Genomic DNA, 24,986 nt, shown 5'->3' with positions numbered 1-24,986 from the left:
ATTTCTGTGTCTGTGTGTCTTACCATACCCCAGGTACCCTTAAAACAAGGTTTTTAGAGATAAAGCCAGAGAAAGTGGAGACCTTCCTGAGACTGTGACTCACTGAAATTTCTCCCTTTCAACCTAGTCCACAATTATCCTCACCAAAATGATCATTTAAGAATTCTGTCTCTTTAGGGCTCCAATAGCTTCTGCTCTAGGTAAGCAGGATTTGGTGTTTCTGGAAGCACCAGACATAACATTTGGTCCATAAACATTTCTCAAATGAATAATGAATGAATGAGTGAGATGTAACTGCAGTTTTATCCAGATGGGTGCCCTAATTGTTCATCTCAAATCTAAAATTTCTAGGTGCCAATATGTCCTAAGACCTCTGTTTCCTAAGTCTAAAAAAGTATCACTGATTCTCAATTAGTCCAGCTTTGTAATAGTCTAAGAATAAAAGTGACAACACCTATTTTAAGTTCTACTTGTTGGAGCTGAAACTGGAAGATGGTGTCTCTTTTCTTTCACCCTTACCAGGTGTCTATCCTATTAGAGATGACCCAAAAATATTTGTCAGATAAATAAATAAATGAATAAGTAATAAGATGTGATTATTCCTTAACAGATGATCCATGTGCATTTGTCAAATGAAAGAATGAATGATCAGATATGATTATTCTATAGTAGATGGTCTATAACTACATCACACCTATGAATTTATAAATGAAAGACTAAATGATTCAGATGTGATTATCTGACCCATAAACATTTGTCAAATGAATAATGAATGAGTGAGTGAGTGAGATGTGATTGCAGTTTTTTCCAGACAGGCGATCCATCTCAAATCTAAGGCAACTCACAGGTACTTCAGGGTCCTAAGTCTGGTCCACCCGATTTCACTCTAAATAACTAGAGAACCCAACATCCTCTGACATACAGTGCATACGCTTTCTCTATTTTCTCCCCAGGAACTCTGAGACCAGTCCTAAACTACTTCTGCCTCAACTGACTGGATCTCTCTTTTTTTTTTTTTTTTCATGCAGATCTGGAATGCAGAAGGAAAAAAAAAAAAAAAAAAACAAAAAAACTCTTCCCCAAATACAATACAGTTAGAAAATCTTCGTATGTCCCATTTAGATACTGTCCAGTGTTACTTGCATGTGTGTGTGCTAAGTCACTTCAGTCGTGTCTGACTCTTTGCAACCCTATGGACTGTAGCTCATTAGGCTCCTCTGTCAATGGGATTTTCCAGGTAAGAATACTGGAGTGGGTTGCCATTTCCTCCTCCAGCAGATCTTCCCAACCCAGGGATTGAACTCACGTCTCTTAAATCTCCTGCATTGGCAGGTGGATTCTTAACCACTAGCATTACCTGGGAAGCCCTGGTTAATTAATAAATCATAATCTTGTCCCAAATTACAGGGACATTGTGAACCTTATTGTCTTAATTCCCTTCTTTTCCTTCTGCATAACCATTAAAAACATTTGAGGCTTAAACCAAGAAAATTACAATAACTCTGCAAAATTAAGGGCCTTGTGCTTTGAAAGCAATGTTCACATTTCCCTTTTATTTGAATAGTAAGATCAGGCTGCAATTTCCATGCCTTATTTTAGGCAGAATCTTCTTGTAGAGTCACAGAAAGCCTTGCATTCTTGGGGTGGAGAGGTGGTCTGTGACATGGTCACAGGACCCAGCTCAAAACAGAGTCCCTGGGTCCAAACACTGACTCCACTGCTTTTAAACCAGGCAGCTGAGCCTCAGCTTTCTTCATTAGCAAAATAAGGATCATGCTGGAACCCACGTCCAATAGTGGTTTGGGGATTCCATTGTCAATCTGTATGAAGGGTTCACAGTGCATGGCCTGGCACCTGGGACATGCCCCACCCAGGTTGATAATGAGGGTGGCCTAGTGGCAGTCAGGGTAACAACAGTGCGCACCTTCACTATTGGTGGAAATGACTTCCTTGGGTAGATTTTCTCATCCTTTCACTCCTAGGATGGCATGTTCACCTGTCTCCATGGTTCTGTGGCTGTCAGCAGGCTCAGATGACACCATAATTACAAGTATTCCCCTAATGCTAATTGTGGTGGGAGGGGGATAACTATTATTATCATGCCTTTTTTAAGAAAGGACCATTGAAGGTGTTTAGGGGTGAAATTTCATAACATCTGTAGTTTACTTGGAATGCACTTCAGAAAAAAATATGACAAAACAGTACCACAACTAAGCTTTGAGTATATGCATGATACATTGGTCGGCATATTAGAAAATATTCAAGATAAAAATGTAAGTTTTTTCATGCAAAAATATTTTTTAAAATGAGCATATCCTACCTATCTTTGCATAATATGGGCTTTAAAGACAAATTTTAAGCCTGTCCCTGTCAACCACCACTTTGACTGCATGAGGGTCCATGATTATCCACACGGACATCTCTGGGCTTTATGGATCTTACTGGAAAAAGTGTGGATTTATGGGTCTTACTAGGGCTAACCAGGTGGCTCAGATGGCAGAGAATCCGCCTGCAATGTGGGAGACCTTGGTTCTATCCGTGGGTTGGGAAGATCCCCTGGAGGAGGGCATGGCAACCCATTCCAGCATTCTTGTCTGGAGAACCCCATGCACAGAGGAGTCTGTTGGGCTACAGTCTATGGGGTTGCAAAGAGCTGGACATGACTAAGTGACTAAGTAAACTACATGGGTCTTACTGGAAAAGGTGGGGATGACCACAGCCTGCTAGACCCAAACACCCCCCCTCCAAGCACATAAAGTGATGGAGCGTATCAAAGAATAAGGCACAAGAAACTCTGAAAACAGAGCCTGAAACAAAATATTCTCTATTATGATGTTACCTAAAATATTTTGTTCTCAGAAACCTCCAACTGCTAAAATGACTACCATTGTACCCTCCAAGGAACATATGACCTTTATCACAAGAATTGCTTAGGTTCAACATTTCCCACCTAAAAAATAAGCTCTGCTCCCCCTAGAAGATGCCCTTCTCCTATTGGCTGGGTGGTGTCCACCTATTTAGGCAGCACTGCTTATACTCATGCTAATTAGCATTTTATTTTATAATTTGCATCTGGACTGGGGGAACTATAAATTTCTGACAAAAACCAAAGCTTTGGCCTGTTTCCAGTGAGACTCTGAAGCTGTCTTGCGTATTGTACAGAGAGTGCTGGCTCCCCAGCCATGCTCCGGGCGTGGACCTGTCTTTTTACACCTGAGCTGTATGTTGCAGTAAAGACCTCACTGGAGGAAAATGCTTGTTGGCATCCTGCTGTGCAGAGGGGTTTCTGTCTGACAGCCTCTGACTCAGCCTAGGCCAAATATGACCTGTGATGACTGAGGGGTCTGAATATAGTGAGCCACAAGGACCTTCTGGTGGGTTCATATTACTGTATATTATTACCAACTTCCCACTGTGCACCTAGCTGGGAGGGAACTTGACATAAAATCAGTCCCTGGTTATGATAAAGATATTTACTTAAAAATACTGGCTATGAAAAATTAATCTCTCATAAGAAAATCACTAATGTAAGAATCTGATTCTTATTTTGAGAAATCACTAGGTTTGCTACCAAATTTAAACAGAAATGACCTTGGCGAAACGTCAGGACATTTTCTGTTTTTAAGATTTTTTTTGATGTGGACTATTTTTAAAATCTTTAAAGTATTTGTTACAATAATGGTTTGGCTTTTTGCTGCACAGCATGTGGGATCTTAGCTCCCTGATGAAGGATCGAACCTGCACCCCCTACACTCGAAGGCTAAGACTTGACTACTGGACTGACAGGGAAGTCCTACTGTTAGGACTTTAAATTCTGATGAATTAAAAGGATTCATTTGACCTCTGAACCTGTTCACCAATGTCCTCCTGGTACCAGAGTAGTGACAGGTGCATGGTAGGAACTCAAGAAAAAAACCTGCTAATTTAATAACTATGCAATACAAGGCTAAGGAGATGTTCACTGGATTATAAAATAGTCCATTTGTTTCAAACCCATGTCTCATAAAAACAGTCAAATTTAACTGGGTTTTAAAAATTATTTCCCTGATTTGTACAAAAATGAAATAAAACAGTCATTCCTAGTTATTTGTGGTAATTATGTTTTATAAAGTTGCCACTAACACTGAATTAGCAAATATTGAACCCATTGTTGCTAGGGGCAATACACGGCTAAGTTCCTAAGAGTCTCAGGTCATCTTTTCATTATCCGAATAGTACATAACCTTGTTTTACGGATGTTCCTGTTTAAAGAAATCTTAGTATATATATAATTACCTATAAAATCTTATTATATATATAATATTTTATATATATATATATATATATATATATATATAGTTGATTCGTTAATATTGAACTTACAGAAACAGCCCTATGACCCATGCCAAAAGGAAACTTATCCTACACATGTGTTTTCCCTGTTTAGGTACATCACAGCCTTCCTGTGCACAGCACATTAGACAGCACTTCAGCACTGTGTTTGGGGATCAATTTAATCATCAACAAAAAGCACAGAAAATACACTACTCAATTGATGTCAAAAAGAACACCATTCTTAGGGTGAGCTGAGACTACAAGGCAGAATGTCACCTCATTCAGCCTAAGCTAGGAACAAGCATGTCAGATGACTCAAGTATTCTGCCGCTCTGCACACGTCCACAAAGGGCCACAGAAGCACCATGGGTATTGACTCAGAGGTCACAGAAAAATTTTGGTGAGCAAGCAAATTTACAAATATGGAATCTGTGGAAAGCTAAATATAAATCTTAGATTCATTTTTTATTCACAAGGGGGCTCAGTGGTCACAAACTAGATGGGAAAGTACAGGCTATTGTAAAACATCAATACAAAGGTTAAGAGATACTAATATTTGGAAATTTATATCTCAATTCATCTCAGCTCCCTCCTGATAACCATGTTTTCCTTTATTTGCTGACTCTCGGATAAGATGTGTCTTGGCAATGTAAGCAGTAATTACATTTAATAAAAGTCAGTCTACTGTGTAAAAAAAAAATCTGTCTGGTTTACTATCGTAGGTGTTGATGTTTGCTGTAGATGAGCTGTACAGCTCACATGTCATAATCAATGCCATATACACAAGGCAATGCAGCAAATAAGTAAGGGAATAAACAGACTTTGCACCCAGAGGGGCCTGCTGCTCACCAGCTCTCCAGCCTTAGGAAGTTACTCTCCTCAAAAATGGTACAACTTCTACTTTATTTGGGATGCTCTTCTTTTGGAGGAAAGAAAGGGAAAAAATGGTAAATCAGCAGTGTTTGTTAATTATGAGTGACGTTGCACGTTTCTGAAATTTTTAAATGGTTGCAGTGAAGAATAAATGAGATTATATCTGATCAAGTCCTGGTGCTGGGCCTGCTCTTTCTTTCAACTTGGCTGTAAACAGCTTAAGTGCAGAGAGGGATCTTGGCTACTGCAATAGCCCCAGCACCTAGCATCATTTCTGGCTGGTGAGAGGTATTCAGTGAATCAATATAATGAACAGATCAAGAAACCAGCCAACAAAATAGCCTCAGTTGGACAGGTAGATTGGAGAGGCTGGCAGAAGCAAAGAGTGCCACATGAACTTTTTTTGGTCATTCTGAAGTTGTTTTCTGTGTGTTTGTTCTTAACTGTTCCTATAGAAATGCAGTTGTTCCATAAAAATGCCAAACATGTTAGGTTGTCATATATGATAAATATAAAAATATCAGATCGCTTGGATGTTGACAGAGTAAAGATGTCACAATTCCCTTCATTCTAAAATCACCCTCTAGAAAGAACAAGAGAAATGCCATGGAACTAATAGACCCCACTCACTCTGAGCAACAGTCTGAGGGGATCAGCAAAATGCAGCAAAGGCTTGTCCTGGGAGCATGAATACCTTTAAGGAAGATGGTCAAGGAAGCAGAGGTGCTTCTGCAGACCCCAAAGCCTGCAGAGCTGGGGCTTCTACTGAGCAGGTGGAAGGAAGCCAGCCATCCCCTGGGGGTAGAGAGGAGATTCCGAATGGCTGGCAGCCTCCCTGAAAGAAGTAAAGGTTTAGCCAATTCTCTCCCTTCCTTCCTTCCTTTCTTTCCTTCTTCCTTCCTTCCTTCTTCCTTGCTCCTTGTCTCTCCTCCCTCTCACACACACATACACACACAGAGACACACACAGCATTACTGAAAATGAGGAAAAGATTCTGTTAGGCTAGAACACATCCTAGGCCTCTCCCTGACATGATTCACTTCCAAGATGAGGAACTTACCCTGCATCTGGACAGTGACACTATGAGGAAAAAAAGGAGAGAAGCAACAAGAGAAACAAACAGCATGCAAAGAACACTGGCTAGAAAATCGTCCCAGGGGGCAGATGAAATCACAGCCACACATACAGCCACGGAGCCAAAGGACTTAACAGAACAGCCACTGTTCGGAACAGTAGCTCTAAATGGAGACACAAAGGGCAGAGGAGGAGGTGGGGAGGCAAGAAAAGTCATGGGAAATAGGCCGGCAATCAGGGGGAAACACAGGAAAGAAATGATGTCTGTGTCTCTTTCACTGTCTTGCATACAGGGTCGTCATTGCCATCTTCCTAAATTCCATATATATGTGTTAGTATACTGTATTGGTGTTTTTCTTTCTGGCTTACTTCACTCTGTATAATCGGCTCCAGTTTCATCCATCTCATCAGAACTGATTCAAATGAATTCTTTTAACGGCTGAGTAATACTCCATTGTGTATATGTACCACAGCTTTCTTATCCATTCATCTGCTGATGGACATCTAGGTTGTTTCCATGTCCTGGCTATTATAAACAGTGCTGCGATGAACATTGGGGTACATGTGTCTCTTTCAATTCTGGTTTCCTCGGTGTGAAGAGACACAGATGTGTATAACGGACTTTTGGACTCAGAGGGAGAGGGAGAGGGTGGGATGATTTGAGAGAATGACATTCTAACATGTATACTATCATTTGAATTGAATCGCCAGTCTATGTCTGACGCAGGATGCAGCATGCTTGGGGCTGGTTCATGGGGATGACCCAGAAAGATGTTATGGGGAGGGAGGTGGGAGGGGGGTTCATGTTTGGGAATGCATGTAAGAATTAAAGATTTTAAAATTTAAAAAATAAAAAATTAAAATGGTAAAAAAATAAAAAATGAAAAAAAAATAAAATCTGCAAAAAAAAAAAAAAAAAAAGAAATGATGTCTGTTATTTCCAACAGAAAAAAAGAGAACAGACACTAACACTGTGAATAAGTGGACAGGATGGAGTAGCTTGAGAAAAATGAAATGAACAAAGAGTGGAAGAATTCAACAGAAGACTAGAAGGACAAAGGAGATCCAAAGTACGTAAGACTGACATTCCTGAAGTGGAGAATTTAAATACAAGGGTGGTACAGATGTTTAGAGTTTCAACTAAGTTTCAGCTTCCCCTGGATTCTCTTATCCAGGATCTTACAAAAGGAAGGAAAGTTCTGGGCTTCAGACTTCTTCTCAGCCACGCTCCAAGCCAGCAGGCAAAGGCTGGGTGTTCCCAGAGGGGTCAGGCATGTCTAGACCAGAAACAAAAGGTTCAGCTGGGCTAAGGGCTGGCTGCAAACATCACAATTTCAGGACAGGGACTAAAAGTACTGTGGGTGGTAGAAAGGTTCGAATGCTTCTGCCAAGAGTCCAAAGGCCAAGCAGGCCCATTACACCTCCAAGACTGCTTCCAAATCACTCCAGATGCTTCTTATCTGTGCAGATAGGGTGGGAGGACAGAGGTCGGTACAGCAGCCTACAGAGTCTAAGTCTGAGGGCCTGTGCTGCTGCTCCCAGAGCTGGATGAGCACATAAAATCACAGAAGAATGTTTTCAACAGTAAGTTCAATAGCAAAGCTCTAGGCCAGAACAGTGATTCTTCACGTGGACCCAGGTAACAACCACCCGGCTACCTTAAGTACTGGTGACCGTGCCTTAACCCAAACTCAGTAGTTCCAGAGGTGGGGCCCAGATAGCACTGTCTCTTTGTTTAATTTTCCAAGTGATTCTCGTGAGCAGCGGGGACAGAGAACCACTGTTCTAGAATTACTGCCTCTGTACCGAAGGTTCAAAACTGGCCCAAACAGAGCTGGCTGATGACGTGAGCAACAGCGTGGGCTACAGAACGGAAGAAAAATGGAAAGAGTAGGAAATTCAAAGTTTTACATAGAATTCTAAAGAAGAAATAAGAAAGACATTCAGGAAACCATGTTTAGCTCAATAAAGCCTCCTCACACACTGATTTTTAGACATACTGACTTTGCTAACTCAGCGATTCGGGTAAAAGTGTCTTGCCCCCCAGTCCTCCTTGCCAATCGCGCGTGCGGAACGGCCGGGGGTGGGGTGGGGCATGAGGTCCGCTTGGGAATCCACACGTTTTGCTCCACTTCCTGACTTCGGGCTGAATCATGAAAGGAAGTTCTATAATTCGCAAACCCGTCCAACTGCTTCACTTGTGGTATTTTATCTCTCCCGAAACTGAGCAGCACAGGAATTTCAGAGACAGGCAAATGTCACATCTCTCTTACGCCGCCCAGAATGAGGATGAGGCAAAGATGCAGCCTGGGGACGGGGCAGGTGCCCCGCTGGGGTGGGTCCCCCGCACAGGGTGGGTCCCTCTGCCCGTCCCCTCCCCATCACAGGCTCCATGGGTGCTGCCTGCCACAGGATGCACCTGCCTCTCAGCCCGCCTTGCCCTTTCCACTGCCCTCGGAGCTCTCAAATGCACGTGGTCACGTTCCGTTCCCAGGAGTGAGAGTCTTGTTTTCTTGTATTGGCAGGAACAGAACAAGGTCATGCGATCAGCATTGTGTATTCCTCATTTTGCCTTGAGGAAGAATACACTCCCTCTTCAAATCTTCCTTTTAAAATGGACAGATTTTGGATTACAGATATTTTGAGGAAATGGCATTGGATTTTCTATTATACTGCAGAGAAGTTAATCAGTACTCAAATTTCCCCCATTAACTCTAAATCCTCTTGAACAAAAAACTAGCCTACTCTTTCAGAAACTATACCGAACCAACCGTGCTTAACTCCAGGATATAGACGGGGTTCCCATTAGACTGCTCCAAGAGCGCAACTGGGAACCATTTCAGGCCCTATATGAGAAAACTGTCACTAAACTAGACTGTCATGGTGTGTGCACTTGGGCATGTGTGTGTATGCACATGTATGTGTGCTGGGTGTGCATCTGTGTTGATGGAGGTTGCTGTGTTGAGAATGAAAGGGCCAGACCTGTTTCTTGTGGTCTTATCTCAGGGATGTGGGCATCCTGCTGACACCATCATCTCTGAGGCTAGAGTCCTTTAAAGAAACAGGAGGCACCCAGGATCCACACGTGGAAAAGAGTGCAACAATGCACTGTTGACACACAGCAGTATCAAGAATGAGGAACAGTGTGCAAGGGATAGAAACTTGTGTCTCCTTACTCCCCAGGAAGGACCCCATAGGGCTCAGGTATAACGCAGAGTGGTTAATCTGTCCCCAGACTATATTGTAGTGATGGAGATACTAGTTCTACTCTGCCCCACACAGAGCCACCTGCCACACGAGGCTAGTGAGCCCTGAAATGTGGCCACTGTGGCCAAGCACTGATTTTTACATTTTATTGCATTTTAAGTATTTGCAGTATAAACAGCCATATGTGGCTGGTAGCAAAGCTCTGAGCAGCACAGTTCTAGTTCCTTTCCAGGGAAGCTGGAGAGAGGCCATGTGTCCTCAACTGGGCAAGGTGTCAGAAGTGAGCAGCAGGCAGTTCCTCCATCAGACCAATGTGATAGGACTGCAGGTCAGCAAAGGGAATTTCATAAATTCACCCCAAGGAACACGCTGTGTGGTCCAGACACCTCTGCCTTCCAGATGTTTTTTCTACTTGGGCCAAGCTTGGGACTCTAGGTTTTCTCTTAATTAACAAGAGACACACACTTTATTCCAAATACCTAGCTTACTGTATTCAAACTCTAGGTGACATATTGAAATGTAAGGAGGGGACATTAAAAGTCTCTACACATGTGCAGAGGGCCACATGTTGGAAGCATAGAGCTCACAACAATGTTCTCAGCATGGTCTCCAAACCAATGTAAAAGTACATGACTGGGGTCCAAAATAATGTCATACTGTGTTTTAGAGCTTCAAGGTTAGAGTGCTGCTAGGACCCCCTGAGCTGGTTGTCCTTGTCCAGTCACTTGGGGACAGGAGAGAACACTCCATAAGAGCTGCATGTTAAAAGCCAGCAGGGTTTCCCAGGGCACCACCAAAGAATAGACACACACTTGCTTCAGAGTCAAGTGATACTTGGGCCAGAGCCACTCTTTCTGTGTTGTTGTTGTTCAGTAGCTCAGTCATATCTGACTCTTTGCAACCCCATGAACCACAGCATGCCAGGCTTCTCTCTCCTTTACTATCTCCCAGAGTTTGCTCAAACTCACGTCCACTGAGCTGGTGATGCCATCCAACCAGCTCATCCTCTGCCGTCCCCTTCTCCTCCTTCCCTCAATCTTTCCCAGCATCAGGGTCTTTTCCACTGAGTAGGCCCTTCACATCAGGTGGTGACCGAAGGACTGAAGCTTCAACTTCAGCATCAGTCCTTCCAATGAATATTCAGGGTTGATCTCCTTTAGGACTGACTGGTTTGATCTTCTTTCAGTCCAAGGGACTGTCAAGAGTCTTCTCCAGCACCACAGTTCAAAAGGATCAATTCTTAGGTGTTCAGCCTTCTTTATGGTTCAACTGTCACATCTGTATATGACTACTGGAAAACCATAGCTTTGACTATACAGGCCTTTGTTGGCAAAGTGATGTCTCCACTTTTTACTGTTTTCTAGGTTTGTCACTTTCTGTGACCTTCCCATAAAGTCTTTTAATATCATTTTGCCCCTGGAAGACCCTCCTTTTCAATCCCCAGGCGACCAGAGGCTACGTAGCTCCTTGACTACCTTTACACAACCGTGACTGCTCTGCAGAGCACCTACCTGTCTGCAAGCCAGTCTGCTGAGCGCTCTGCACAGAGTGTCTCTGGAGCCACAGTCACTCTGGGGCAGGTCTTTTCAGCCTTGTTTTGGTGATGAGGTGGCCAGAGCTGAAGCGGTTTCAAGGAATGACGGAATTGGGCACTGCCTGCCGCTCACCTCTGACACCTAGCCCAGGTGAGGACACCTAGCCCAGGTTGGGTCCTGGGACCCTTTGCTGCAGTGTTTGTACCTGGACAAACATCTCCTTAAGCAAAAAATTACAGAGAAGCTGTAAGGGACTAAAATAACTGTGCAATTGAGGCAAATTATGGATGAAATACAAAAAATACCTAAAAGCCTCAACCATCACTTCTGAAGAGCCAGGAACAAGAGCTATGGATTGAAAGCAAAAGTGGGGTACTGTGCATGCCCCCTGCACTCAACACCACTAAGGGAATGGGCAACCCACCTAAGCCACCCCTACAGTCTGACCCCTGGACCCACCCCTACCCCCACTTCCTATAAGGACCTAAAGCACTTTCACTAGGGCAGCAAGCAAGGAAAACTGTTCTTTGTTTTTGCTCCCCACTGCTGTGGGTGCCCCAATAAAGTTTCGTTTGAATTTCTTGTCTGGCCTCTGGCCAGTTTCCATTGATTAAGGAGGCCACAAACCCTGGTCGGTAACAGAATCAGAGCCATGGGTTTGGTTTGCTCCCATCACCCACACCGCCTCCCAGAGAGACTTTCAGAGCTGGACATTTATAGGTCACAGTCATGGTCCTAGAAGTTTCATTACAGAATATCAATGTGAGTGCACGTGATGAGCCCCTGGGGCTTCCCATGTGGGTGCTGCTCAGTGCTCCCACGTGTATGCCTGGATGGACATAGTCAGTACCAGGAAGCCCAGAACCTGGGAAGCCAGCCTCAGGGAAGTCCCCAAATGGTCCACACAGAGAGTGGCCCCTCCGTCAACATCTGCTGCAGCCTTCAAAGCCCAGCAACCACAGTCACCAGAAAACCCAGGCCCCAGCTCTCCACCCAAAGCAAGACTGTTCATTTACATCCTCCTCATGAGAAAAAAACCACCTCACATGAAACAGGCAGACGACACACTGTCTGAGAGTAAATAAGGCCAGTGGACTTGGAGTAACGCTAAAAACTAGTCTGAAAGATGGACTAATCATTCACATTATCTTGGGTTAAAAAAAAAAATGGTACGCATGGTTTGTCTAATCAGACCAGGGCACGCATTCTTTCTTGGACAATCATTTCAGGTGCGCTCACCTCCTACAAGTCTCACAGCAGGGTGCTAAGAACACACTCACATTCTCACTCATGCTTCCAAAACTTCCACAGGCCTCCAGATGTTATGAGTGCAAGTTTCCAAAGAGTAGAGTGCTTGAAGCATAAAAATATGTGAGTTTTCTCTATCTCAATCACTCTTCTCTCAATCAATCTCTCTCTCCCTTCCCCCCGCCCCTCTGTCACACACACAAAGTGCGGATGTACCACCTCCTATGCCCAGAGTCTCTTCAGTCAGAGGCACACATAGCTGCCACTATACCCAGTAAAATCCCATTTGGTGGAACTGTGTCTGGCTGTGCTTGTGTGCTATACAATCCCATAAACGAATTCTAAACCAGTGGTTCTCAACCTTGGCTGCTGCACTTGGTGCAAGAGGAGTGAGGAGACCTTAGTAATAAATATCCAAGGCAGGTCACATGCCAAACCACATCAGAAACTTTGGAGGCAGCCTGGGCATCAGTGAGTGAGACAAGCTCAGATGATGGCTCTGTACAGGCATGTTGCAAACGTTGGCTATAAATCTCTGGGCAAACTACCCAACCTCTCCAAACCTAACACCTTGGAGACAGTACGGTCCCAACAGCCATAACTGATGCTTTGTTTTTGAATTAATTCTTTTCCTGGTCCCTTCCTACTTAGCTTCCAGCCCCATAAGCAAACCTCATCATTTCATTACAATCACTGAAACGTCTGTATGCAAAGTAAAAATGTACATTTCACTTTTTTTTTCTCCAAACCAATTCCCCTGCTGCCCTCACTAGATAACTGCTGCTCATAGTTGGGTGCCTTTGCTTTAGAATCTCTCCACATATTTACACACACACACACACACACACACACACACACACACACACACACACTGGTATAAGCAGACCTGCATCTTTATATAGCAAATAACATTCCAATGTAGCCTACATTGTTATGTGCATGTGTTTTCAAAAATATAGTGACATACTACATCTTGCTTTTAACTTGAACATCTTTATATTTTCCTTTGTAAGATTCCACATTTAAGAAAAACACCACATATGATTTGAGTGCATGGATAGACCACAGTTCATTTAATCAAGCCTGATACAAATTTCTTCCTTCCTTCCTTCTTTCCTATTACAAAATAAAATGTTGCAATGAGTTACAGTATGTATATATATATATATATATATATATATATATATTTCCCCAGTTTTATCAATTTATGGGTGTAATAAGTTCCTAAAAGTGAAATTGTTGAGTCAAAACACATGTGTGTTTTATATTTCCAAAGCCATTACCCAACCGCCTTGCAGGTGCTGACCTGTAGGAGCGTCCCTTTCCCCCACATCTCACCATACAGTAAACCCTTAAATCAGAGGCAAAGCATATTCTTGTGCTTTTGGTTCATCTGCATTTTGGGCTGCTTGTTTGTGTCCTTGACTGCTCTTTCTATTGGAATGTGTTTATTTTTCTCATTGATTTGAAAGAACTCACTGCATATGAGGGCTTCCCTGGTAACTCAGATGGTAAAGAATCTGCCCGCAATGTGGGAGACCGGGGTTCAATCCCTGGGTTGGGACGATCCCTTAGAGAAGGGTATGGCAACCAACTTCAGTATTCTTGCCTGGAGAATCCCATGAACAGAGGAGCCTGCAGGCGACAGTTCACGGGGTTGAAAAGAGCTGGACATGCCTGAGCGACTGCACAGTCTTTCACAGCACTGCATATGAAAGCTACTAATCCTTTACCACAGACCTTGAAAATAAACGTGTCTTTTGTGTTTTTTCCCCCCTCACTTATTTATATTTTCCCTCTGTATAAGGACTTGTTTGCAATTTTAGAAAATCATACTCAACCTTTTCCTATTATGGTTTCATATTTTCTACCATATTTAGAGAGGCCTTCACTCCAGTCATTTTATAACTCAACTCTTTTCTTCTAGGACTTTATATTTTATTCAATATTTTTGTTCAATCCAGAACTTATTTTTGTACACAGAGCAAAGCTTTATTTTTCCCAAATCATCAGTTTTTTCTCATGACCAATGATTGATAACCTATGCTCCCTTTCCTGACTGATGGGAAAGGCCACCCTTGTTTTGCACCAAATTCCATGTGGAGTTTGGGTCTGTTGCCCCACGTTCCTTTGCAGTTTTCCCTTAAGATCTTGTAGAATTTGTCTCTCTTCACCATTCTTACTTTTTTTTCCCTTTGGGTCTCATAGGTTTCATTTAAAAAATAAAATAAAATTGCCAGTCTAAGGTGGAAGGAAGATTGTATCATGAGCATTTTAACTTGCTTAGTTTTGTGTGTGATGGACATCTTGTTTCATAATCTTCTGTGCACAGAGCTCACTTCGGCTGGCTTAAAAAATCTCTCCATCGTGATAATGGAGAGCTCCTTCATGCTCCTGTGGCTACAAAGCAAGTCCACAGTGGGGGTGGGGGTGGGGGAGGTGGCAGGCTCCACTTAACTACCTGTTGTGGTGATGGACAGGGAGGCCTGGCGTGCTGCAATTCATGGGTTCGCAAAGAGTTGGACACGACTGAGCGACTGAACTGAACTGAACTATGGGAGGAACCACTTCCTTTCGCAAATACATATGTTGAAGCCCAGACCCCCAGTACCTCAGAATGGGATGTTGGAAATCAGGCCTTTACAGAGGTAAGTTAAAATGAGGTCATTAGCATGTGACCTAATTCCCTATGACTGATGTCCTTATAAAAAGAGGAAATTACAGATACATGAACAGAGAGAAGAAGATGTAAAGATACAGAGAGAAGACGCCATCCATAAGCCAGGGAAAGAGGCCTCAGAAGAAACCAACTCTGCCCACACCTTAATCTCAGACTTCCAGCCTTCAGGACTGTGATGCAATAAATGTCTGTGGTACTGTGCTCCAGGGACCCTAGAAAATGAATACACCGTTCCTCTATTAATGAATGCTGATAGTTTCCAGAGTCTTCTGTGGAAAAGGGATAAGCTAAAAGGAATATCTTGCACATATTTTTGCAGGTATTGGCTTCTTGGGGAAACATACATGACTTTTCTACCTTCTTTCTAGAAGGCATCCTTCCCCTGGAGTTGTCAACCTGCCTTCCTTTGACTGAAACCATTGAAATCCCAGCTGCATCACAAATATTTCCACCATGCAACAGAACTTCACTTGAAATTTTCCTTTATCTCCTGCTTCATTCTAATCTTCAGGACACCATGTATGCCCCCTCCCAACCCTCTCAACAATAACATGTGCAGAGAGCAGTGATTCTATCCTGTGTGGGGACAGTGGCAGAGATATCAGCCTGATATCTGAGCAGACAAAGGCTCGGAGTATCCTTTTGAACCTTACTTAAAGCTTCTCACATTACTTTAGTTCACTCTGGGTGGTAGATTTGAAAGTCAGCTCAATCTCGGTTGGATAGTAACATGTGCAAAAGCATCAGACATTCCCATGTTAACCTCTCATGGATTCAGGAATTTTTGGCCCTATTCCTACTGAATTTCCTTAATTTCTCAACACAAACTTATGAAGATAACAAATTTTCTAAACTGCTGGTAAAAGAGTGAAATCAACATGTCAAACTGGGCTTCTGCCCTCTGGCTGCCTCCACTGATAGGACTTTAAATCTTAGCACCAGGCATGACAGCAGGTCCCTTTAGGCTCCTCACTAGAGAACTGGATACAGAGTCTAATTCTGGATTAGAAACACCTGGGTCGTAGGTTTCAACTTGCAGCAGCATTGCTTAGCCGCTTGACAAGTCCAAGTGACATCATCTTTCTGGGACTCACTGCTTCTCAGGGGGTTGAGTTAGATGGTGCCTAAGATCCCTCCCCGCCTCTACCATCCCAGGCATCCTTACACACACTTCTAAGAAACATGATTCAGGACTAGCAATTGCCTAATGATCAGTAGAGTCTTAACAATGCAGCCCTCTCTCTAGAAACAATTTCTGCCTAAGCTGTAGAAGGGCTAGCCCAGCTCCCAGGGTAATAGGGAAGATGAAAGAAGCCCCAAGTCTGCCTTCACAGCTGCTGTAGGGAGCTCCCCTTCCTCCTCCTCCCTGTCACTTCCTTCACAGCTATGACCATCAGCTGATTGGTGTGGCTGAAAAAAAGGAAGTGTTGGACTTCCCCTTCAAGTATTAACAGCAGCTAAAAATGCAGAGAAAGAAAAGAAACAGCACCAAAAACAATAATATAGAATATAAATCCATAACCATGCTGGGAGCAAAGGAAGCAGATTGTTAGTGGAATGGAAACTCTCACAACTCTTGAAGGACTCAAAGAAAGATGGGCTCAAACTTAGGAAACCACAGCCTAAGTGCAGGCAGTTGGGGATGGCTGCAAAGAGTCAAGGGCGTGGTGCCTTGGAAATGACAAAGCCTGGGTGGGATGGGGTGGGTGAGGTGGGGGAGAAGCAGAGTGGGAAGCAGGCAGGCAGCCAAACCCTCTCCAGCTCCTCAGCTGCTGGCACCCCTAAGAGCAGCAGAAGGCCCTCTGCAGGAAAGACGTGCGTTTGGAGAGGCAGAGTATGGCCACATCTGCAAAGAACAGAGAGTGCCTGCGCCCCACACCGTGGTTACTGGCTCATCCTGTCCTGCTCATATCTCACGCTCCTCCCATCTTGTGTGTGTGTGTGTGTGTGTGTGTGTGTGTGTGTGCGTGCGTTAATTGCTCAGTCGTGTCCAACTCTTCGCTTCCCCATGAACTGTAGCCTGCCAGGCTCCTCTGTCTTTGGGATTCTCCAGGCAAGAATACTGGATTGGATTGCCATTCCCTTCTCCAGACCCACCTCATGGGTGACAGGTAAAAAGAGGGCCATGCAACATACGCAGCCTTAAAAACTAACTCCGAGGGCATCTCTGAAACAAGACCAGCACACATCCTAGCACAACAAGAAAGCTAACCCCACAAAGGTAAGGAACCAAATGGGCAAACAAATGAGTAGGTATCAAAGGAGATAGAGCTCATGAAGCAAGAAGAGAATGTCCAGACTGGAAGCAGTAACAAAAACAATTATCTGGAAGAGCCTAAAGTATCACTTAAAAAATAAAGAATTAACTACCTTCCTTCCTTGCTTGCCCACCTGTTTGCTAAAACACAAATGACTCAATAGATGGACTGAAAAACAGGATGGACAGGGCTGAAGATCTCTCTTGAGCAAATGATCAACTTGTCAATTCCATGAAATGCAATGAAAAGGGTAAAAGAGAGGGAACGAATGAAAGAAAAAGTACATTCCCTGCAGCTTTGTATATAATATCAAAAATTAGAGAAAAATCCTAAATGTCTACCAATAAGTAATCATATTTTCTGCTCTGGAATAAAACACAAGGATCACTGATAGGAAGGGCTCCCCCAAACCTGTTGATTAAAAAAGTTAGCTGCAGGATGACACTGGTATTAAGAAGACACACACTATATCTTCTAAAAATACACACATATATATACACGCATGAATGCACAGAATGATAGATTAGAACACTATACATCAAGCTGCCCTCCCTCAGCTGGGGTGGGCTGGGGCTAAGGGTGGAGGTCAACGAGGGTTCCAGTGTTACCTGTCATATCTGAATTCTTCACCAATGGGTATATACTCAGACATCAGTTATGCAAGTCAACACTTTTCAAAAAGAAAATGAGAGACAGTTCCCCCATCTTGGAGGTCAGAGAAAAAAACTTCAGAGCCAGTACTTACTCATCTGTGACCTATTTGGGACTGCTATTATTAGTCTCCAGCCAAGACTACAGGGCAGACTCCCAGAGCTACCCACCTGGGAAAGACTGTGACCGTTATGCCAGTTCTAACCACAGGCCAGGTACGATTACTACATATGTTGTCTCCACCATGCACCACAAGGAAATCCCCTATAATCCTTCCATCTACAAAGACTGAAAGAGTAGCTTGAAAACAGTGGGATTTGAACCCAATGAGACTTCAGACCCCCTACTCTCAACCACTGTTGATAAAAAATATTCAGTGACTGAAGCATTAGGGCAATCAAGTGATTCAAATACTCTTAGTGTTTGAGATGAAAATAAACCTAGCATTCTGCCTCCGTCTAAGCAAAGCCTGAGGATTTTGTAACGGGGTAGCAGGTTACCTGCTTTTTCCCAAAGTAGACCTGGGGAGCCCCACTATACAAGATGCTCCAAGAACCAGTGTATCCCATGATCACAGGGGTGTGAGAGTTCAGCGACATGCGCCCTCACCATGCACACCACCTACACAACTGCCATGAGCAAGCCCAGGACAATGATCCTGCTTACTCAACTTTATTCTGCCTAAGAATAAGGAAACAAGGAAAGGTTAAACAAGCAAAGCTTCCTAGGAAATACCATTTAAAATCGCATAGCACCTGCTTCAGAAATCAAGAGAATTGAGCCCAGTCATCTGATTTTTAAAATTTGTGGAGCCCCCATTCCCAGGAAAGTACATATTCCCATTAATCAAATAATAAAACATCAGGGTCAGAGCAAATACAGAGGTGACACTGAGATTGATTTAAAATATAGATGCTAACTGCTAAATTGGAGCTAAGAATAATCTTTCACTAAGCATGATTCAGAATACACCCCGACTTGAGAAAGTATAAAAGTTCCAAAAACTACAAAAAGTAATAAATTATACAAATAAGCAAATGAGCATAGAAATCAAAAGTTTGGGGGAAATGTTTTCAACAATTATGACAATGGATTTACAATGGATTTAAAAAGTACACGAATGTTGATAAGAGTTATGTTAAGACTCCAAAATGCGTACAGGACAGCAACTTGCAGAAAATATATTTAGCGAACCAACACCCCCAAATATGCTTCAGTTATTAATAGGTGCGTAGCAAGACTGAAAAGAAACTGTTAGACTGATGCAAAGAGGCAGGGGTTTCCAGAAAAAGAAAGAAATGGAACTCATAGAGTGCTTGATATATTTGACTCAGTAGGAAATTGAGTCCGAATTGCCGGGGTGGGGGGGGCGTGTGGTTTAGCTTCATGTCAGAGAATCGGGGAGCGAACCACTACAGGCACAGGACCAACTGAGAAAACACAAAAATGAAACAAGAATTTACCCCATGAAAAACAGTTTGAGGTACAAGAAAGAAAATGGAACTGTACTATACAACATGCTCTATTAGTAAACAAAATCACAAGGTAAATACCGAGTAGCATCTTAACCCTAGGTTAAGGTTCCAGCCGTCCATTCATCCTGTGTTCAGCAGGGTCTGAGTCTTTGTGACCCCTCGGACTGCAGCCTGCCAGGCTCCTCTATTTATGGAATTTTCCGGGCAAGAATACTGGAGTGGGTTGCCACTTCCCCCTCCAGGGGATCTTCCCGACCCAGGGATTGAACCCATGTCTCCTGTGTCTCCTGCATTGCAGGCGGATTCTTTACCCCTTGAGCCATCAATCGGGGAAGCACACAGAAAGATTATCTTGGGTAATAATGATTATCCTAGGACTGCCATGTCCTTACTTCTCAGAATAGGAAGTCAGCATTGTCTAAACTGATATATATATAAAAAGCAAGTGAACATAGCATCAGGAAATAAGAAGGAAAATTCTAGAAGAAATAGCTAAAAATATTAAAAGATTGCTTTTGGGGAACAGTACTAGAGGATGGGAAGGTATTGTTATAAATTGAAATTAAATAAAAAGATTAACTCTGGTTGCACCAAAACGTTTCCATGATAACTGAATGGAAATGGACAGATTTAATAAATTGTCAGACTGACCAGAACAGCATGAAGATTTAGCATTTAAGACAGAAGATGGAGTGGGAAAGTAGAAGGTTAATTGTTGCACATTCAAATGCTCTTTGTAGCCTCACTGAGTATAACTAAAGAAACCAACGTTTAAATTGTGACTTTTTCTACAATTTGGTGCTCAGCCCTCTTCCATCCTTTAACACTGCCCCAATATCCAGGCCTAAGCCTCACTTACGTGACATCAGCCCTACCCTCTCCTTGTCAATCCTGCTGTCTGCCCAGCCTCTGCTCAGATCAAATATCTCACACACAGTGTGCCAATCTGGAAGCCCAATGTCCTCTCAAATCTGTGCTCCCCTCCAGGGCTCCAGCACAGCACTGAGAGGTACTGCCTTCTCCAGCAACAGGAGCTAGGATTCCAGTATCAGAGTCAGGTACCCTCAGGACAGAGGATGCTACTTACCAGAAACTGTCCATCATAAGTTTTCAGTACATTACCCTTGGTAATTGAGGTGTTACATCATCCCCACCTTTCTCTTCCTATCTTCAGCCTTTGGCAGCCACCAAAAATAGATACATAATTTTCCAGAAACAAAAGAATCAAGAGAGTGTCCTTTTTGATTTGTTAAACCTACTGTGAAGTGAAGTGAAGTTGCTCAGTCGTGTCCGACTCTTTGCGACCTTCCAGGCAAGAATACTGGAGTGGATTGTCATTTCCTTCTCCATTTTGATTTGTTAAACCTACTGAATAGAAACTAAATATTCTTCCTTCTATCGGTGTCTTTGGCAGTGGCTAAATTTGACTATATTTAAGATTTCAATTTAACCACCTTTCAGGATTCATAGGGCAAAACTTACATAATTAATTCTTAAAAAACAAAACAAAACTAAGTTGATACAAGCTAACATTTTGCCAGAAAAAATTCTAAGCTAATAGAAAATATTCCTGCTGATGCAAAGCCACAATGAATGAACAAAGCTTTCCCTTTAAAATCCAATCAGCTGAGTTTTTTAAATCTTCCCATAATTCCTCTCTTTTTCACAAACTTTTAAAGAGAAAGGAAAAAAAAAATCTCTTTTTTTTTCTGAATGAAAAAAGCAAACCCAACCTGTTCAGTTACAAAGTAGAAGGTAAGATGGTGAGACATAATTAAGTCAAGCAATTTAATTCCAGTCTCTCTTTAAGACTCTGCTTTTTGATTTCAGTTGCTTTAAAAGAAAAGCAATGTACAGCATATATATATATATATATTTTAAATTTCACTCACTGGCCTAAGTTCCTAATTTTCTCTCCACTCATTTGCTGCTAAATCAGTCCAGAAGTGGAAGAAATTGTGGGGCTGGGCAGGGGGTGACTTAGGGAATCAGAAAAAAACTATATGGTGGAAAGCTGAGAAAGAAAACAGGAGCTTAGATTGTACAAAATACTGGGCCATTCCTTAGGCACAGATAACGGAGACAGATAGAACAAAGTGAACAGGAAGCAGTATTTCTTCCAAGGACAGGCTGTAGTTGTGAAGTGTGATAATACCTCTTCTTTAAGTAGCTACGGCATTCTTTGTTTAGAATCAGAGTGGCAGAAACTTTGCTGTTGAAAAGTCTATAAGTAAGGATGAAACATCCTATTCTCACTCGGAGGGTCTGTATTTTGATTACCATTGAGAATTCAGGGAAGTCTTGCTATTTCAAACTTTCTGTAAAGGCAGGGGAACTATTTGTCTAATTACTGGAAAGTGTGACTTGTTGGGCAACAGAAATGCAAGTTGCTTTCAAAACCTAACAGTAGCTTCATGAAATCTAACACAGACTCAGTTCCTTAGCCTTAATTCCACAAAGCTCTGAAAAACAAGGTTTTTGGTGAGTTTTGCCCTGAACTGGCACACAGTTATTTGTAGCCTCTCTTTATTCCACTTAGTGAGACTTTTCACACTATTGGTGCAGAAATATTAACACGTGGGATTACAGGAGGCTGCCCAGGCTGTGTTGGAGTGGTGTGCAATATATGGCGTCAGTTTGCATGCACACCTTACTAAATTCTGAGAAATGGATTTCTCAAGGCTGAAACTCATATTCTAAATTTGAATTCTAAATTCTGAGAAATATTGAATTCCAAAACATTATCTTGGCACAGGGTTTTGGATAATGATTTTGGATATGCTATGTGCTGCATAAGTTACATTCTGTTAAGAAGTCTTTGATTAAAAAACAGAGAAATCAGAACTGTACTTAGAACAAGAAATACAAACCTAAAGAAAGCTAAGGTGAATGGTTTCTGAAATGCAAATCTAGCAATAAAATGAGCTTTCTGACAATTTTAGCCTCAGGAAAGGTAAAGAGCTAAAATAAATACCTCATTTTTATTCCTGGATTAAAACATTAAGAACATGATAGTTATTGAGATGATTCCTAAAATCCTACATATTGAAGCACTCTAAATACAAAGAATAAATTTTTTATTTATATAAAAGTAAAATAAAGAAATATAAAGTTTCTATCGTACTGCAACATTTCTCTAAACAGATCAAAGCAAAAGTTCAGTGTAGATAAAACAAAACAATTTGATAAAATAATTTTAGTAGACAAGATTTTTCACTTGAAACATCTAATACTTTACATGTATTTAAACCTTTTAGGTCAAAGATAAACCTATCTGGGGATAGGAGAGAGGTGTGCACATCAACGAATTTAGCTGCATCTAATGAAAATATTGCCTGAGTCACAGCAATGAATTTGTTCTTACTACAACAAAGAAAACAGATGTTAGAATCAATTCCATTTCTTTCAGGAATTCTCCATCATCTCTCCCCGCCCCCCCCCCCCTTTTTTTTAACACAAAGATTCAGATGTGAGATATCTCCAAGCCTTTTAACTACATACTGAACTACCTCTAAGGAAATGGCAACCCACTCCAGTGTTCTTGCCTGGAGAATTCCAGGGACGGAGGAGCCTGGTGGGCTGACGTCTATGGGGTCACACAGAGTCAGACACAAATGAAGTGACTTACCAGCAGCGGAACTACCTCTAGGATTTAAGAAAAAGAACAACTCCAGCCAACAGTTTTATTTGGGTCAATGGGAATCTTTAATGGAGTCAGGCAAACTCATTAAAATAATCTGCAATCTGGTTTCCAAAAGCCACCTGGCAAGATGGCAAGGGCTGGGTGGTCACCAGTCAACAGGAGTGTCTTGGGTTGGTTCCTGTGAATATACTGCACCATGAAGGAGAGTCTCTTTGCCAAGCAACTGCACCGAAAACGGCCAAAGATTCAAACTCTAACTTCTCCAGTGGTTGTCTTTTTAGTTCTTGATATTCAAACAAACCAAAAAATGAATCGCCTTTGTATCATTATGTAGGTTAGGTTTAAAGTTTTGAAGCCGTGCATGCATGTGTGAAGTCGCTTCAGTCCTGTCTGACTCTTTGCGACCCCATGAGATGTAGCCCGTCAGGCTCCTCTGTCCATGGGGAGTCTTCAGGCAAGAATACTGAAGACCCCATTTGCTACTCCAGGGGATCTTCCTGATACAGGGATCCAATCCGCGACTCCTGCATTGCAGGCAGATTCTTTACCGCTGAGCCACAAGGGAAGCCCTTTAAAGCCATACTGCCATAGTGCAAAAAAAAAAAAAAATCCTTAACTCAAAATTATCGCATTTAACTACACCAAACTTTCCTGCTCTTCAAGTAATTCACTGGCTAATTAAGCTATTTTACCATGAGAATATGAAGGGAAAAAAAAAAAAAAAAAGCAATCCTGCTACTGTTCAGAAACTGTCATGTTTTTATGCGACTGCTCTTTCTGTAGTAAAAGTATAAATAAAACCTTTGCATGCGTATGAACATCTCTACATGGAATCACTTCCATAAATTCAGTGGAATTTTCCAGTGACTTCTGTAAATGGCCAAACGAAAATAAGTTCTTTCCGATACCCGACACCGAGTTTCTTGTGCCTGCGGATTCCAGCTAGTCTCCCAGGACGCAGCAGCTTCCGCACTTGCTGCGCACGCGGCAGCACCTGGAGTTTGGGGGCCCCATTGCACAGCCCCCAGACCCCCAGGCCCAGCCCCTGGCTTCCCGTACAGAAACCGGAGCCCAAGAGACACTAACTAAGTTTAGGAGAAAAGCGGGCACAATCGACTAATTCTCAGTCGAAATATTTTATCAAACGTTCCCTCCGATTTTCAAAGCAGGAAGGCCCTGAGCGTACCTGCCCGGGTGTGCCTGGGCGCACAGGTCTTGTGCGGGCCAAGGAGGAAGGGCCGCATCTTTCCCTCTCTTGGCGCCTTCTCTCCTCCCATGCCGCCTTCCCAAGCCCGGCAGCCAAAGCGGAGGGATCGCGCGGCCACACCTACCTGTGCCAGGTGAGGCGAGGGCGGGGCGCGGGGCTCCGAGAACTCGACGGGCGAGATCGCGGGGGCAGCTCGGGCACTGCGCCGGGCCACCCGCTCCTCCTCGCTGCTCCAATCGCCGGAGTCACCTCAGTCGCCTAGTGCACGACGCTTCCTTATTTTGGGCAACTTCCTTAACGCGCCCTGGCAGGCCCTGAACTTCCTCCCAACTGCCGCGCCCCGCTGCCCCAGGCCCGCCCTGCCGCCCGTGAGCCCCGTGTGCCCGGTGCGCCCCCAGCGCCCAGCGCAGGGGATCGGCAGCCAGAGCGCACCGGAACCCGGCTCGCGGGGTGGGCCTGAGAGGCAGGAGGCCGGAGGGGAGCAGGGAAGGGAGCCAGGTGGGCGCTCGGTCCCCACTCCCCTGGCGCAGAAAGCCCAGACGAGGGGGCTTCATATGCAAAAGGGGGGCATGGCCAACAACTGGACCCTCTGGCCACCTGTCCTGCCTGCTTCGTGATTCTTCCAAGGACCAACTGGCACTCAGGGTCACGCCCACTTGCGGTGCAATTGTTTGGGAAGAGAATCTTGTTCACAGTGTGGTCTATTCCTAATCACTAACCCAAGACGCTCCTGCTGACTGGTGATCGGAAGGCCCATGTCGTCGTCCTCCCAGGTGGTCTCCTGACATAAGCGAACATCAGATTTTACAGCTCACCTTTGG

The 24,986-nt window shown here is 43.3% G+C and overlaps 1 protein-coding gene across 6 annotated transcripts in view; it reads right to left on the bottom strand.

Annotated features, from left to right (window-relative positions):
• SYK (spleen associated tyrosine kinase) overlaps positions 1–24,417 on the bottom strand; it is a 106,973-nt gene extending 82,556 nt beyond the window's left edge. For 3 of the 6 annotated variants that reach the window (XM_042242978.1, XM_042242977.1, XM_042242980.1), the window contains exon 1: positions 24,290–24,417. The gene's annotated coding sequence lies outside the window, so the exon portion shown is untranslated. Of the gene's footprint in view, positions 1–20,402; positions 20,597–24,144; positions 24,265–24,289 lie in introns of those variants that run through there. The other 3 variants (XM_060410815.1, XM_060410818.1, XM_042242979.1) reach the window with 2 other exon arrangements.
• Positions 24,418–24,986: the final 569 nt, after the last annotated feature.

This window comes from Ovis aries, chromosome 2 (assembly GCF_016772045.2).
Source record: "Ovis aries strain OAR_USU_Benz2616 breed Rambouillet chromosome 2, ARS-UI_Ramb_v3.0, whole genome shotgun sequence".
In the NCBI taxonomy this organism is placed as follows: Eukaryota; Metazoa; Chordata; class Mammalia; order Artiodactyla; family Bovidae; genus Ovis; species Ovis aries.
This window is presented reverse-complemented; position numbering and strand designations above follow the sequence as displayed.